This window comes from Eubalaena glacialis, chromosome 11 (assembly GCF_028564815.1).
Source record: "Eubalaena glacialis isolate mEubGla1 chromosome 11, mEubGla1.1.hap2.+ XY, whole genome shotgun sequence".
In the NCBI taxonomy this organism is placed as follows: domain Eukaryota; kingdom Metazoa; phylum Chordata; class Mammalia; order Artiodactyla; family Balaenidae; genus Eubalaena; species Eubalaena glacialis.
The window spans coordinates 10,586,202-10,601,181 of record NC_083726.1 but is presented as its reverse complement, the minus strand read 5'-3'; positions in this window follow the sequence as shown (position 1 = coordinate 10,601,181).

The window sequence follows — 14,980 nt, the reverse complement described above, 5'->3', positions numbered from 1 at the left end:
CATACTGATCTATAATAATTACAAACTTTACTGTAACTGGTTGTCTCAGGTAACTCACACAACCTACCCATCAAAGATCAAATGTTCCTGGAGCTGTAGAAACTTTATGTTCAGAAGTAAGGCCCTCAGAATGGTCTGCAGTGTTTATGCATTATCTCACTCTGGAGACGGGTAGATGTGGAATCCTGGTTTTATTGATGAGGAAAGTGAGGCTCAGAGTAATTAAATAGCTTGTCCAAGGCCAAAGTAGTAGGTAGTGAAGGCAGGTCTTTCGTTTCTCAAACTTGTGGTTTTACTTCAGAAAGCCCTACCTTAAGACTGGCAGCAAGAGGTGAAACAGCAATAAATACCCCATCAAAATCTGCATGGTCGGGACTTCCCTGGCGGTCCAGTGGTTAGGACTCCGTGCTTCCACTGCAGGGGGCACGGGTTCCATCCCTGGTCTGGGAAGTAAGATCCTGCATGCCGCGCTGCATGGTCTACATTAGCTCCAAAGCAAGGGGGTATTTCCTGGAACTTGGACGGGCGTAGCTGATGAGGCTGCTGCCCCCCACCCAGTGACAGGGTTGCTGTGATTCTCAAGCTAGGCTTTGTGCTGGTTCCTTTTGAGTTTTCTGGTTATAAGGGAGCTTGAGAACATGGAAAGAGCCGCTGGCTTGAAGGCATGACACCTAGATTCAAGTCTGAATTGTCTCACTAATTTACTATGTGACCTCTGGGCACACCTGAGGGTCCCTAGAGCCTGCGGCCGGGCAGAGCTGGGCCTGCTCCAGGGGCTTGGCATGGGGATGGCAGTGGCTGGAGCTGAGTGAACTGGCTTCCTCCTTATCTGGGGTGTCACCTGTCACTCGGGTGGACACCAATATGGCTCTTGGGGTGGAAGCTCCTGCTTGCAGGAGCCCCGTTCCTTGTGTATAAACAAGGATAGTAGAATCTGCCTTACTGGGCAACCGTGAGGAATAAATGAGATGTTCAGTTATTTATTTCTCCCCCATGCTTGGAATTCATAAGCTCTTCTGTATCCTTGTTTCCTAGTAGTTAATGAATGCTGGTCCCCGAAAAGATACGTCCATGTCCTAACCCCTGGAACTTACCAGTGTGACGTTTGGAAAAATATGTGAGTTAAGGATCTCGAGATGAGTGCACCCTGGATTATCCAGGTGGCTCCTAAATCCAATGACAAGTGTCCTTAGACACAGAGACACACAGGGAGGAGGGGGCCACATGAAGGCAGGCAGAGATTAGAGTGATGCAGCTGCAAGCTAAGAAACGCCTGGAGCCACCAGAAGCTATGAGAGGCAAGGAAGTGCTCTCCCCTAGAGCTGACACCTTGATTTTGGACTTTTCACCTCCAGAACTGTGAGAATAAGTTTCTGTTTTAGCCACCAACTTTGTGGTAATTTGCTGCAGCAGCTCTAGGAGTCTAATACAATGCCTGCTGTGTATCAGGCACATTATAGGATTTTATGCACAGAAGGTTGTATCCTTTTTCCTACAAGTGAGCCAGGCAGGCACTGCTAGGCGAGAGGGAAAAGGAAGTGGGTAAAAAAACCCCTAGAAAACAAATAATTTAATTTTTCAGTTAAAAAGAAAAATATCCCCTGTCCTCATGGGACTTAAATTCTAATGAGTGGAGACAGGTGGTAAAGCATGTATAGTATGTTGGACAGCGAAGTATCTTGTGCAGAAAAATCAAGGGTAGGAGTTACCCTTTTGAATTGGATGGTCAGAAGAGATCACACTAATTGGTGTCATTTGCTCAGAGACATGAAGGGGGCAAGGAGGCCACGTTGCAGATACCTGAAGAAAGTGTTAGGAAGAGGAAACTGCAGGTGCAAAGGCCCTGAGGTCAGAGCATGTTTTGTATGTTGAGAGAATGTAGTGAAAAGGCCAGCTGGAGCAGAGCTAGCAAGGGCGAGGGAGAAAGAGGCCAGAGACCAGTGAAGCTCCCGATCATGTGGAGTCATATAGGCCTTGTCGAGACTATAAAGGCTGTGACTAAGTCTGAGTTAGGAGGCCATTCTCCACCAGGGAGGTTACACAACTTGTCCAAGTTCCCAGAGCTAAAGAGGAGCCAGGACAGAACCCAGGTCAGCCCAGTTCTAAAGCCTGTGCTGTCTCTGGGATGCCATCCTTCCTCCAGAAGGAAGGAAAACCAAAAGCAGCCTCTTAGTTAATATGTAATAAGTCCAAACATTCATAGAGCTCTTGGTAGCTTTCCAGGCACTTCATCTGTTACCTTGCTGGAGTCTAACGAGTGGCAGCATTGGTATCCTGCCAAGCGTTTGGATTGCCAGGCCAGTGCCAGCCAGGCCTTACTGCACCCCCCGCCCCCAGTGCCTGTGTACACCCTGGTTCCCTGGCCTCGTTAAGAATGGCCCATGCAGTACCATCTCTTCTGTACCCACAACCAGTCCTGACATTTGGCAATGGTGACTCATAGGATATAGACCCACCTGAGCACCCCCGGTGTTAACTTGTTTTGATTTCACCACCAGAGTCTCATAGTTCATGTCAGAGTCTCCCGTCTCCATCACTAAAATTATGCCAGGTCAAGGTGTCTTGTGTCTGACCCAGTCCCTCAGCACTCTTCTTTTTTTTTTTTTCCCTGCTTCTTAACAGTAAATTTTATTTTTTTATTTTATTTTATTTTTTTTTTTAGGTTTTGGGGGAAATATTTTATGTGCATTTTGTTAATAAACAAAATACAACATGCATTCACTTTTTTTTTCACACACAAACACTGCATTTTATTTTTACAAGAGATAAATAAACTGACACCAAGCATTGTAAATGGATGACCACAACAAAAGCAACAATGATTGCAATTACCAAACATGAAACACACTCATACTATGTCATAATATTGACATTCAGTCCAGTAATCCTCCACTGTAACAGCTCCTTTACTTTGCAGTGAAAATTGATTTGTGTATTTTTTGCCTCTGAGTCCTTATGGGATTTTTTTTTTTATTCAAACAGAAAGTCACAAAAATTATAATCATCCTCATCAGTTCACTCAGTCCCATGTAATTAATTTTTCTTTCATCTTGATCTTTTGTTAGCACTTTTATGAATTCATCAGTTTTCCATTAGAGTTCTGAAAATGCTTATTCGTTCAGTTCAGTAGTATAGTCAGTTACCAGAAACCTGTACTTGTCAGAGTCTTTTCCATGAATTCCTTAAGATGAAACCCTTTTATAGGAACATTTTTGCGAAAGCATCAGAGTACACCCAGAACTGTCTGTAAATGACAAAAGACTTAAAAATGACCATGGTTAAAGATTTGATGAAATTTCATAATAATGCAATTGACAAGGAAATTTAGTTATTTCTGAGATATACATTTTAAAGTAATAACTAGAATTATGACTTATAACATTATACCAGAACATATAAGATTTTTAGAAATTTCATGTAATGTCTGAAACATTTATATTAACATATTTCCATACAAATAACCCAAAGAAAGTTTAGTATTAGTTGTTTTTTTGGTTTGTTTTTTTATACTGCAGGTTCTTATTAGTCATCAATTTTATACACATCAGCCTCAGCACTCTTCTTACCAGTAGATGGGCCATTTGAGGAGCTCAAGGTCACACAGAGCCAGTGTGTGAGAGCCTGGCTTGGGCCGTTTCCCAGTGTCTTGGCCCATGTCCCGCGGCAGTGCTGGGCAGCCAGCAGCCCTTGTGAGGGGGCAGGCACAGCTGAACTCCGCCTGGTACCGCTTGAGGAACGCAGGGCTTTAAGCAGCTGCAGCCAGCTCGCAGGGTTTTTATTCCAGTTTGCCCAGAGTGGAAGAAGCAGGTTCATAATCCTCCCACGCATAAAGGGAGTGAGGGTTTTATTAGCAGGGAATGGGGAGCTCTGGTGGTGCCAGTTACCAAAAGTTCCTGCACCGGCAAGAGAAGGCAGCACAGCAAAGTGTGTGGCTCGGGCTTGGCCAGACCTGGGTTTGAATCCCGACTCCACATACTAGCTGTGTAACCATGGGCCAAGTTACTTAGCTTTTCAATGCTTCACTTTCCTCATCTATAAAATGGGGGTGGAACTTCACTTGATTAAATTATATAAAGTACTTAGCACAGCACCTGGCCGTAGTGTGTGATTAGCAAATGAAGTCCATTATTATTAGCTGGCCATGACCTTGGACATCACAGTCATAGATTATATGGATCAGCAAGGCTACTTCATGGTGGAGCTGGGACTCAAAGCCTGCAGACTCACCCAGGGGCTTTCTCTACTCCCTGCTCGTTGGTGGACCCAAGGCAAGTCTGTGTAGGGACAGTGTAGAGACCAGTTCACAGAGAGGCTGAGGCACTTGTCTAGAGTAGCCCAGCTGTAGAGGAGCTGGGGCTCGTGCAGAGTGGTGGCAGCAGGGGTGGAGAGAGGCTGGAGAATTCAAGAGCCATTTGGGAGGTTACAGAGGGCAGGACTTGGCAGTTGGCCAGATAGGCAGGGGCAGGGGCCGGGAGATGCCCAGTCTTCTGGCTTTTGCAGCTGCGGAGACAGTGGAACCACGATTGAGATGGGGGTGGGTGGGCAGGTTTGAAACAGGAAGCATGTGAAGGTGGGTAGAGAACTGGGTTCAGACATGAGTTCAAGGACCCTGTGAGACATCCAGGTGGAGATGCCCAGGGCGTAAGACTTGGGCAGAGGCAGTGAACAGCTGGGGCCGGAACCCCACTCTTCAGACCCCAAGGCTGGAGCTGGTTCCTCGCCACACAGACCAGCCTCTGGTGGCCTTGGCTTCCTTTCCACAGTGTGGACTGGACTGCAAGCCCAAGATGGGGCTTCTCTTCCCGGCATGGCCTTGGCCTTCGGTGGATACTGATCACCTCCTCATTTGCAAAATGAGGCAGTGAGACCTGCTGTTGTCCGAAGGCTGCAGCCCTGCCGTTCTAGAATTCTGGGTAACATTCTAGGATTAAATGGGCAGGAGCCCTCATGAATACCTGAGAAAAGGGAGGCAGCAGCTGGGAGCAATGGCCTTTGCAATAATGAGAACTAGTTGAATGGATGAAGGCACGAGGAAGTGAGTCAACTGGGTTCATCAAATGAAACGATATAAGTGTATCAATAAGTGATGGTGTGCCTTAAATCCTTTCTAGAAGGCAGATGCATAGAGTGAATAAATGATGAATGTATTCACTCTCTTCAGCAAATGAAGAGTATGGGCGTGCTGCACTGGCTCTTCCTCCCGATGACCTTTCATCCCCGTGCCCCCCTGCCCCGCACACTGGAGAGGGGCCGGCCTGGGCTGTTGCTTGGGGTCAGGAGCCAGGCTGTGGTGTGGGGGAAGTGCATCAGGAAGAGGTCGAGAGGGAGGCAGGGGGCGGCCAATTTGAAGATCCAAAGCCTGACCAGCAATTTTCCTGATGTTTTTGAGAAGGAGGCGGGTACGGGAAGCAGCAAGTCATCCCGGTTCCCGTGGCTCCACATTCCTGTCAAACCTGAAGCTGAAAAACCCAGCTTTCCGTATTCCTGGCCCCGCCCTTGATTAAGGTACCTTCCTCCTGTTCCCACCCCCACTCCCATTCCTCTCCCTGGGGCTGGTGCACCTGGAGGGTGGCCTTCTCCACTCTCTGATCAGGCAGGGGGCCTAGATACAAGTCCTGACACTGCCCTCTTAGAAGCTGGGAGATTTCAGGTAGGTTGCTTAACTTCTCTGGGCCTCTGCTTCCTCATCCATCAAATGGAGTGAGTAGTTCTTCCCCACCTGCCTCCATGGGCCCCTCTGAGCCTCAGCATATAAAGCTGTCGAGTATGATACAAGTGTTTGCTGTTACTCTCACCCGTCCCAGTTGTGTTGTATTGTGTCGCCTGGAGATGAGGTTTGCCCTTGCTAACCTCTCTCTGTTCTATTTACCGGGAAAACAATTCACTCAGAGCTTCTGCAGGAAAGTCTCACGTTATGTTTCAAATGGGAAAAGCTGCCTTGCTCACACTTCCGTGTAGACAGTCAGGTAGGTGGGAGACAAACAGTCCTTTTCTAGTGTCTGACAGCCTTGGCAGGTGGTCTGACCTTCTGGCTGACCGAAATCTCTCCAGCCTGACAGCCCCTTCCTTGTCACTCGGTCCTCAGAGGAGAGGTGACCTTCCTGGGTTAGGGAGGCTCAGAAACCATTTCCCACCCTGCCTGCTTTTGACTTGCAGATCTGGCCGGGTTGATACTGAGAGGTAGTTGAGAGGGCTCCAGCCCCCAGGACCTCAACTGTAACCCCAGTCACCCCTAAAGACTCCAAGCATAAACGGGGGCTGGCGCTGCAGACCCAACTCTAAGTCAGGCCCCTCTGGCCTCCCTCTCCCTCCTTCCTGCCAAATTTCTGCCCCTGAGCCCCGCTGCAGAGCCACAGGAACCCAACTGAGGCCCTAGAACATTCCATCTGCATCCAAGCACCAACCCTGTTAGCCTTCCAGTACTAGTCTTGTTTATTGCCATTGGAAGTGAGCTGGGAGTGAAACAGGAGGGAAGGGGGCAGGGCACAACCTTTGAAAGAATGACATAGCCCAAGGACATGACATAAACTGATCAAAACCAAATGGGTCCAAGATGGCAGACAAGTCAACTTCCACTAGACCTTGAGCCTCAGTATATGCTCACTGTAACACATCAGCAAGCTAAACGACACATCCACAGGCGCCATGGCAGTTCCAAGACCAACCATAAAGATCAAAAAGTGGGCAGTGGCCCACTTCCTGGAAATCCCCACCCCTTCCCCCAAAATAGCTGGAATACTCCTCTCACTCATTAGCCTATGAAATTACCCACCCCTATAAAATATGACAACCCCATACCCTGGTGCCTTTCTCACCTTCTGAGATGGCCCACACCCTGTGGAGTGTGTTTCTCTCTAAGTAAATCCACTTCTTACCCATCACTTTGTCTCTCACTGAATTCTTTCTGCGATGAGACATCAAGAACCTGAGCTTCATTAAGTCCTGAAACCAGGTGTGTGGTCTCAGTTGGAAGACTGTGGGTTTGGGCTGGGTTTGAGTCCCGGCCGTGTGGGTTCAAGTCCCAATCTGAGGTGCACGGTTTCAGGAGCATTGCTGCCAGGGCTGCCAGGGGCTGCAGACGTGGGGCACCTGGGAGGTTCTTGCTCACCAAGCTCACAGGTACATAGCAGTGAATGAACTTATAGTGAAAACTAGGTATGCAGGGGTGAACCAGACACGATGCTGGCCTCAGTCCACCAGCGGCACATCCTTGCGGTGAAAGTTCTTTGTGAAGTCAGAAAGAGCCAGACGGTGTCCTGACCACATTTTGACAGCTGTGTGGCTTCGAGTGGGCTTTACCCTCCAGAGTGTTATCCTCAGTAAACAGGGATCATGTGAAGCTCACAGAGTTGTGAGAAATCAGAGGTAATGCACATCAACAAGAAAAACACCACATAGGAATTCCCTGTACATCCGCTGGTTAGGACTCTGTGCTTCCACTGCAGGGGGCACAGGTTCGACCCCTGGTCGGGGAACTAAGATCCCACATGCTGCGTGGTGCAGCCAAAATTAAAAAAAAGAAAGAAAGAAGAAAACACCACACACACATACACACACACACACACACACACACACACAAACACACACACAAAATGTCTAGCATACGGTTAGTGTCAGTAAAGGTTATCTATCAGTACTTTTTTTTTTTAACATCTTCATTGGAATATAACTGCTTTACAATGGTGTGTTAGTTTCTGCTTTAGAACAAAGTGAATCAGCTATACATATACATTTTTAAAATATATTTTTAAAAATATTTATTTATTTATTTATTTTGGCTGCATTGGGTCTTCGTTGTGGCACACGGGCTCCTCGTTGCGGTGCGTGGGATCTCTAGTTGTGGCGCATGGGCTCTAGAGCACGCAGCCTCAGTAGTTGTGGTGTGCAGGCTTAGTTTGCCCCCTGACACATGGGATCTTAGTTCCCCGACCGGGGAACAAACCCAAGTACCCTGCATTGGAAGGCAGATTCTTAACCATTGGACCACCAGGAAAGTCCCAAGCCATCAATATTCCTAAGGATCGGGGACTTCCTGGTGGCGCAGTGGTTAAAATCCGCCTGTCAATGCAGGGGACATGGGTTCAAGCCCTGGTCTGGGAAGATCCCACGTACTGCGGAGCAACTAAGCCCGTGCGCCACAACTACTGAGCTTGCGCTCTAGAGCCCGCGAGCCACAACTGCTGAACCCACGTGCCACAACTACTGAAGCTCGTGCACCTAGAGCCCATGCTCCACAACAAGAGAAGCCATCGCAATGAGAAGCCTTGAGAAGCCCACGCACCGCAACGAAGAGTAACCCCTGCTCACCACAACTAGAGAAAGCCTGCATGTAACAACGAAGACCCAACACAGCCATAAATAAATAAATAAATAAATAAGTAAAATATTCTTAAGGATCGGATCTCACAGTCTAATGGGGAGAGACACATATGCACAAATAAATGTCACACAATGTGAGCCACTGTTCAAATGCCGTTTCCTCCACACAGCCTTCAGGGATATACCCTCAGTCCCCGGACGGGAGATGAGAGGCTCCTTGTGGAAGTGCTATAGCACTTTGTCCATCTTTATATCACCTCCCTTGTCTTGTCTCTCTGTGACTGTTTATTGTGATTGTTTACATGTCTGTCTCCCACACTGGCCTGCCAGTCCCTCCAGGGTAGGCATGTGGAAAGTCCTCTCTGAAATTGGCAAGGATTCCCCTCTAGTTTCCATCTAATTCAAGGGTGGGAATCTGTAAGAAGACCTGGAGTTGTGGCTTCCATCTGGGCCTATCAGGGAAGGCTTCAGGGAGGAGGCGATGTCTGGGCTGGGCCTTGAAGCCTGTGCAGGATTTGGAACAGCAGCAATACGTGTTTCAGAGGAAGCCAAAAGGGGAGGGGACAGCGTGGCAGGCTGAGGCCTCCCAAGCATCCCGTAGCACGGAGAGTGAGGGGCTGGGTATGGGGTTCAGCCCCAGCTCCCCCTCTAACTGCCTCTACCACCCTGGGCAAACACCTCCCCTCCTTGGCTCCAGTCTCCTGTACACTGAGGGGCTTTGTTAAATACTCTTTGCTACTTTGCTAATACAAAGCAAATTAGCAAATACTAAGCAAATTTCCTAATACAAATTAGCAAATACCTTGCTAATACAAAGGGTCCTTTCCAGCCTGGATATTTCAGTGGCTTCTTTGACCTGCCTCCCCTCCGGGGACAGACCCAGAAGGCAAAGTAGGAGTATTTCCCAGCTCAGAGAGAACCCTCCCAGTGACGGGCAGCACATGGTCCTCTCTGCTCTGGAGGGTTTAATTGGAGAGTTGTTTCATTTTGGGGTAAGGGTTCAAACTTACTTGCCCAATCCCAGACAGATTTTCCAGAATGTATATACAGTATGTGGGGAACAGTAGGGTCTGTGGAGAATGGCTTGGAATAGCTGCCTATCCTCAGACATCGCTGGGATTCCAGGAAACCGAGGCTCATCCCGGCAGGCTGGGACAGGGGTGCACGATGCTGTCCTGGCACGCTCAGGGCATGCCTGTGGCGAAGCGAGGACCAGGAGAGCTGCGAAACCTCCCACATGCCTCCAGGCCCCAGCTTCCGAGGTCCCACAATGTCCCTATTGTCCACAGGGCCCTGCTCCCCCAGGGAGCAGCTTAGAGCCAAGGGCCTGGGTAGGGCCCTGAGAGAAAAGCACAGTGGTCAGACCCACATGGATCTTGGAGTCAGAGAAGCTTAGAAAAATGAAATCCTAGAATTAGAAGCGCACAGGTACTGAGGCTCCAAGCTGTCCAGACTGGAAGGATGGCCCACTTCCTAAAGTCCTGCTCCCTCACCTCTTATTTTTTTCATTATGAAGTTATACTTGCTCTACCTGACTTACCTGGATTTCTTGTCTTCCAGTGATCTGCTGTGGCCCTCTGTGTGAGCAAATTTCCTCTTGCTCATTTGGGGCTGCTTTTCTTTTAAAATTAGAGCCCCCTTCGCTTCTAGCACTGTTAATTAAACTGCAAAAATGTTGTGTTGGTATGAGAAAGTTCACTTGTTTTTTCAAGTGACTGGTTAAGATTATGATCAGAGCAAGAGTCTAAAATTAATCAGCAGCAAATATTGGATGATTCCACTTATAGGAGGTGCCTAGACGAGTTGAATACGCAGAAAGCAGAATAGTGGTTGCCAGGGGTGGGGCAGGGGTGGCGGACAGGTACTGGGTGTGAGTGCTAATGGGTACAGACTTTGGGGGGGAATGAAAATATTCTAAATAAAATAATGGTTGCACAACCCTGTGAATATACTAAAAACCACCGAATTGTTCACAAGAGTGAACTTTATGGTATGTGAATTATGTCTCAAAACTGTTACTTTAAAAAGTTATGCCTGCTGTTGTTACAAATTCGGACCATAATGACTTGTAAAAAGTGAGTCTGGGACTTCCCTGGTGGCGCAGTGGTTAAGAATCCACCTGCCAATGCAGGGGACATGGGTTCGAGCCCTGGTCTGGGAAGATCCCACATGCCACGGAGCAACTAAGCCCGTGCGCCACAACTACTGAGCCTGTGCTCTAGAGCCCGTGAGCCACAACTACTGATGCCCTCTTGCCTAGAGCTCGTGCTCCGCAACGAGAGAAGCCACCGCAATGAGAAGCACGTGCACCGCAGGGAACAGTAGCCCGCTTTCCCCGCAACTAGAGAAAGCCAGCGTGCAGCAACGAAGACCCAATGCTGCCAAAAATAAATAAATACATAAGTTTATTAAAAAAAAAAAAGTGAGTCTGCCACACCCCCATCTCACTCCCAAAGTGAATCATTGACAGCATTTGGGTAGATTTTGTCCTTTCTTTGTGATGTTTTAAAATTCCATATATCTGCACATGTAAATGTTTATATACATAAGTATATATGATATATATGTTATATATACATAAATTTTGTTTTGCAAAAATGGAATCCTAGTATATCTGTTATTTTACAGCTCGCTTTTTTCACTTCTTTTGAGGATATATTTCCATGACACTTGTTAAAAAAAATTTTATTGAAGTATGGTTGATTTACAATGTTGTGTTAATTTCTGCTGTACAGCAAAGTGACTCAGTTATACATATATATATATTCTTTTTTTTTGTATTATTTTCCATTATGGTTTATCACAGGATATTAAATATAGTTTCCTGTGCTATACAGTAGGACCTTGTTGTTTCCAGGACATTTTTTTTTTGTGGCCACACCGTGGGGCATGTGGGATCCTAATCCCCCGGCCAGAACCTGTGCCCCCTGCAATGGGAGCGTGGAGTCTCAACCACTGGACTGCCAGGGAAATCCCCCAGGATGCTCTTTTTAACAGCTGGTGGTTTTCTGTTTTCCAGCTGTATTGAAACTTAATTACGCTGTCCCTCATGAACATTTAGGTTGTTCCCAGTGCTTTGCTGTTAGCGAACAATGACCATCTTCGTATGTGCATCTTGGGGCCTCTGGGATAGTATTTCTGGAGGATGGAGTCCTAGAAACAGGCCTGCTGCATCATAAGGTGGGCAAAGGCCCACCTTTTATAGATGTTGACATTGAACCTTTGACAGGTGACATATTTATCCAGGGTCTCCCAGCAAGTCAGTGGCAAAGAGAGTAGGTGGTGAGTGAAATGGGGCCAGCCAGGCATCACCTCCCACTCCCAGGAACGCACAGACACAGGTGGACTTCCGGCTCTGAGAGAGAAGCACCCCCCAGCCCCCGCTTCTGAGCAGGCGCAGAGTCAGGTGGGGACTCAACAGCCAGCGATTCCTAGAGGCAATGATGACATTCTTTTCCCCCTCAGCCTCTCCAGGTCCCCACCATGGCCGTTCCTCTCCCTTTCATCTTTCTGAAATTTACCTTGAGATCTGTGTGTGAAAATAAGTGTAAGCTGTAAGTGCTGGTCATTCATTCACTCAGCCATTCCCACCAGTGCTCATTCGACATCAGCTTCTCCCCCCACTCCACCCCCCACCCCATGGGGTTTTTTTTCATTCTGCCTTTGCATCTCCCTCCATCACATCTCTCCTGCAAAGCAAGCTGGCAGGAAGAATGGGAAGTGGAAAGTGTGGCACCCTTTCCCAGACTAGTCAGGGCCCTCTTCTGGATGCCTGTTCTTCCTTGGGGCTTCTTTTTCCTTTGCCCCTTATCATTCTGGACGAAGAGTAGCCACTAGCCTGTCTCACTCACCACACTAGCCAGCACTTCCCTGCCAGGATCCTGCCTCGTGTTATTACTGGGAATAAATTAGAAGGATTCAAACTACCTGCAATGACATCTCTCACTGGCTCGCATCCGACTTGCTTTCTTGGGGGATGGGTGTCATTCAGCTCAAATGTCCACACCACAAAGAGGCCTTCCCTGGAAGCCCTGTCTGTTCCCATGGTTCTCTGTCACAGTGTCTTACTTTATTTTCTTCCAAGCCCGTTTCACCATCTGAAATGATCTTCGTTGCTTTATTTGTTCCCTGCCTGTCTTCTCCACTAGAATGTTAGTTCCATGAGGGCAGGGATCCTGTCTTGTTCACCCCATCTACCCTGGAGCTCCCCAGCCAAGGAGCAGGTACTTGGTCAATATTTGTTGAATCCATGTTTGAATATAAATGCATGCACAAGGTCTGGAAGGTTCGACTTCATACTGACAACCATGGGACTTCCCTGGTTGTCCAGTGGTTAAGACTCCGTGCTCCCAATGCAGGGGGCCCGGGTTCGATCCCTGGTCAGGGAACTAGATCCCACGTGCATGCCGCAACTAGAGACCCGAAGCAGCCAAATAAATAATAAATAAATAAATATTAAAAAAACAAAAACAAAAAACTGACAACCGTGGCTACATCTTAGGAGGGGACTGGGGTTGAGGGAGACAGTCAAGTAGGAACTTTAGCTTTATTTTATTTTAAAATTTTTGATAGGGAGAGTGTATTTACTTCTTAACTGATAGTTAAAAAATAAATACACCAAACGAAGGGCCCAAATCCCTTAGTCCTAATCCTGATATTTTGGTATGATTTTGGGCTGGTGACCTGACTTGCATAGCTGTCTGTAGCTTCTGACCTCACCTGTAAACACAGTCCCAACCTCCCACCTGAACCCTGGATTTACACTCTGCACGGCATCTTTCCATTCATTATCTCACCGGATTACCCACAACCTTGGGACGCAGGCAAGGCAAACATTATTATCCCAATTTTATAGGGTAAGAAATTAGGGTTCATAGGGGTGGAGTTGTCTGGCCTGTGGTCACACAGCTGTGGTCATGCAGGCCCTTACCTCCTATCATGATGAGCTATTATCATGGCAAAGGGATCAAGGTCAGATCTGAAACTGTCTTCAGGGACCTGAAGGGAGCCCCTTAGGCTGGTGAGGAGAGGAATATAATCCCTCCTGGGCTTTAATGAAGAGTACTGGTGGTCTTTGGAGGCCAAGGTGGGTGTGGTATCAGGGTCCTGAGCCCAAGACCTTGATTTAATGAGAGTACCTGGAACCCTCCTTTCTTAGAGTTGCTTTCCCACAGGGACAGGGCCGGAGGTGGCAGCGAAGGGTTGGTGAGGGGCCAAGGGGGCTGGCCAGGCAGCCTGGCTCGTGGCAGCCCTTTCCTAGGTAACCTGAAAGTCGGCGTTCTGGGCCAAGATGGTGGCCTCCCAGCTGTGGACAGATCCAGGGTGTGAGGCTGCCCCAGGCTGGCAAGCTGGGGTCCCCTGGGTCATAATAATTGTATTCCGAGCTGGGACTCAGTGAACCTTTGAGGAGGTGGGATTCCCCAAGTTGGCCTCTTTCCTCCGTAATTTACTCACAAAGGTGCAAGGGACAAGCTGGGTACAAAATGTTTTCAATCCATTTTATCACATGTTTACCAGGCACCAGGTATCAATAGTTAGAATTTATGAGTGATGACTAATCGTGAGGCACATCTTACTCCTCTCAGCCACTTTGTAAAGCAGGAATTATCCCCATTATTAAGATGTGGAAACTGAGGTTCATGGAGGCACACGGTCACACGGCTGAGTGAGTGGGAAAAGCCAGGATTCGAGCCTGGGTTGACACACCCCTGTTCTTTCCATTCCTCCAAGGGCTGACGGCTGACAGAGATGACTAGGCTCCTGCTCCTTCCTTTGGGGGGTGGTGCGACAGATCATCCCAGCTAACTATTGCACTGGTCAGAGTGATGTCACTGCCACGGCAGCCTAGTGGAAGCTGATTCATCTCCTGGAGGTCAGGAGAAGCCTCTGGGGAGGGTGCCTAACCCAGGTCTGGATGGGGGAGCAGGAGAATGAGGCTGCAGAGGTTCCAAGGCCAGACACCCAATGTCCCAATAGACAAGGGCCTGCTTCCCATAGGTCCTTCCCATGGGACCCCAACCCCCCCTCCCCCCAACCCTAGTCAGGATGCCCCAGTGGGGAGGGGTGAGATCCCTGACCCTACACAGGGGGTGAGGAAAACTCTGCAGGACCCCTTGTCAGGCTCAATACATCACTGAGTGGACAGGTGGACCACTGTGTGGTGGCGGTGGGGGGTCCCATGGGAAGGACCCCGGGGTCCCATGGGAGGGAGCATGGAGTCTCCTGGTCAGGCTCTGGGGGGAGGGGAAGGTGGCAGACAGAACTACCTGGAGGCCAAGGGTGTTTGGGAGTGGTGAGACAGGGTGAATGAAGCTAGTGGACATCTGGGGGTGCTTTGGGGTCTGCAGGGGAACTGCCTGATTGGCCGGGGGTGGGGAAAATGCCTCTGCAAAGTTTCAGGCCAGGGGAATGTGGGGGATTTGCAGGTCCTTAGAGTGGGAAGCACTCAGGATGGGAGCAAGAGGAGAGTTCCCGGTGGGCAGCCTGGTGGAGGTGGAGGAAGAAGTCACTGTGGGGAGGGGCTAGTTTGCGGTGGGTGAGAGGTTCAGGGGCCATCCCAGAGTTCTCTGAGGGGTCCACGGCGGGGGGTGGGAAGTGGTGACCGGGATCGTCGAGGAGAGGGGCGGTGGGGTGCTGGGCCCGTGAGGCGGGGTGGGGGTGG